The 2,500-nt window shown below is 64.0% G+C and overlaps 1 pseudogene; it reads right to left on the bottom strand.

Annotated features, from left to right (window-relative positions):
• LOC126434247 (large subunit ribosomal RNA) overlaps positions 1 to 2,500 on the bottom strand; it is an 8,522-nt pseudogene that overhangs the window by 3,607 nt on the left and 2,415 nt on the right.

Below are 2,500 nucleotides of genomic sequence, written 5' to 3'. Positions count from 1 at the left end.
GCGAAGCAGACGCTCGGGGAGGGCGCGGGCCAGGAGGAAGAGGTTCAAGAGTTTCACCAGGACTTCATGCGGCAGGCGCCGCAGCTCCGCCGGAGTCAGGCCGTCCGGCCCAGCTGCCGATCCCCTGGGCGGCAAGGCAGCAGCGACCTCCTCACGTGTGACCGGCCCCCATAGGCACTCAGGAGCGACAGGCTCCGAGTGCGGGAGAAGGCGGTCACGGATGAAGCCGGCGGTGGAGATCGGCTTCTTCGTGAAGAGGTCCGCCCAGAAGTCCAGCAGACCGGGGATGTCGGGTGGCGGCTGCAGCAGGGTGCCGTCCAGCAAGCCGCGCACGCAACGCGCACGCGACCTACGGAAGGCGTCCTGTGTCCGCGCGTATTCCCAGCGGCGCCGCTTGCGCTTCTGCAGCGGCGGGGCGGCAGGCGGCCGCTTGGATGGTTGGCGCGGCCGCTGTGTCCTGGTGATCGACCTCTCCCCCCTGGACCCGACCGACGCAAGGGCATCCGGGAGCATGCCCAGGATGACATCGGGCGGCGTGCCCCGCCCCAGACCAATGACTCGATCCAGGGCAGAGAAACGCTGGGCGGAAGCAGGTAGCCCCGCCAGATGCTCCCAGATGGCGGCGTCAGTCGGCCCCTCCGGCGGCGGCCCGGTGGTGTCGGCCGCGAAGTCCTCGGCTGCGTCGACGGGCGGCGCAGCGGCCTCGCCCGCGTCAGGCAGCGAGCTCGCTGCTCCACGGCGGGACGCCGGCTCTTCACCCCGACCGATCTCAAGTGCCTCCATGAATTGGCGGACAAGCTGCTTGTGGGCAGCTTGCCGCCGTCGGCACTTGATTGCCTCAAGCGTTCGGTCGGGGAACATCCTGGTAAGTTCTTGATTTACAAAGAAGAACCGGGCGTCCCTCTCCAGGAACAGTTCGGCCTCTGCCTTGGCGAGCGACAGGACTTCTTCCTCCGTCCACCTCGCGCGATGCCTCTCCGTCACGATCTCAGCGTTGGCGGCCGCAGGGTGTTGGCGGCGGCGATGGACCCCGAGACCGTTCTTCGTGGTAAAAGTGCGGTGGCACTCACTGCAAGCAAAGGGAGCTACACAAACTATCGCATTTTCGTTACGGCCGGTTGGCCGGATAGGTGCTGGGGTAGCTGGGGTGGCACCTTCAGCGGAAGGGCCACCATCTCTTGTTTCTTGTCGGCTGCCCCCAACTATAAAGGGATAATGCGAGGGGGGGCTGGTAACCCCCCCAAGCCCCTGGTGCGGTCTTCCACTCTGCGAAAATCAGCGGGCCCACGAGAAGGGGAGAAGACCGCAGGAGAGGAGAGGCTAAGAGGGCTAGGCCCATGTATTGCGCATCACTCTCCCTGTAACTATAACCCAAGGAAGGCACCTCGCAGCAGCAGCACGACTACATCAAGACCGCACTTCGAAAAGCCAAGTCCGGACGCAGCCACACCGCCGCCACTTGGCCAGATTAAGAGAAGTCATAGTTAACTCACGCCGTTTACCCGCGCCTTGCTTGAATTTCTTCAACGTTGACATTCAAAGAGCACTGGGCAGGAATCGCTTTTGGACGGAGGCTGGATACTGAACGGGGTACCCCCCACAAGCACCAGCCACACGACCCGACCCCTGGAAGCCCCAGTTAACGAGTAGACGTGAGTGTCACCGTACCACAGCAGGGTGGTCACCGACGAGAACCGCCAGATCGCTTACCCAGCCGGACCTGTGGGACGACTTTCGTGTTACGCCCGAACCCCAGGCGGCAGGGACACTAGGGACGCGGCGGAAAGAACAACGCCGCCACCTAGTGTGGGACTAGTCACCGGGGACGACACCCGGCGGCCGCCAGAAATGAGGGCGCAGGCTTTCGGCACTGATATATGAAAATGGGCCGGTCGCCAAACGCACCACAAAAACCTACCGGGCGGCCGCCACGGAAACAATAGCCACAGGACCTGCGTCCCAGGTGCAGTGAGAAAGGTTAGAACCACCAGTCTCGGTCGCACCTATGCCCCTCCGTGAAGCGGTTACTGTGCGGGTGTACCCGATGGGTTAATGACCAGTCACCCTGAAGGGGATACCTGGACGGCGCCCGAATGAAGTCCAATGTAGTGGAAATCACAGGGCGTCAACACCCGCTAGGGCCATCGCAATGCTTTGTTTTAATTAGACAGTCGGATTCCCCCAGTCCGTGCCAGTTCTGAGTTGATCGTTGAATGGCGGCCGAAGAGAATCCGCGCACCCGCGCGCCCCCGGAGGAGCACGCTAAGGCGGACGCGGCCTCGCAGCAAGGAAGATCCGTGGGAGGCCAAGGCACGGGACCGAGCTCGGATCCTGCACGCAGGTTGAAGCACCGGGGCGCGAACGCCGCGCAGGCGCGCGCATCCTGCACCGCCGGCCAGCACGAGGCCAACCAACGGCGAGAGCAGACCACGCCCGCGCTAAACGCCCGCACTTACCGGCACCCCTACGGCACTCACCTCGCCCAGGCCCGGCACGTTAG

The sequence above is a fragment of the Schistocerca serialis genome, unplaced genomic scaffold, assembly GCF_023864345.2.
Source record: "Schistocerca serialis cubense isolate TAMUIC-IGC-003099 unplaced genomic scaffold, iqSchSeri2.2 HiC_scaffold_1185, whole genome shotgun sequence".
In the NCBI taxonomy this organism is placed as follows: domain Eukaryota; kingdom Metazoa; phylum Arthropoda; class Insecta; order Orthoptera; family Acrididae; genus Schistocerca; species Schistocerca serialis.
Note: the sequence above shows the minus strand (reverse complement) of the source record. Positions and strands in the feature narration are given on the sequence as shown.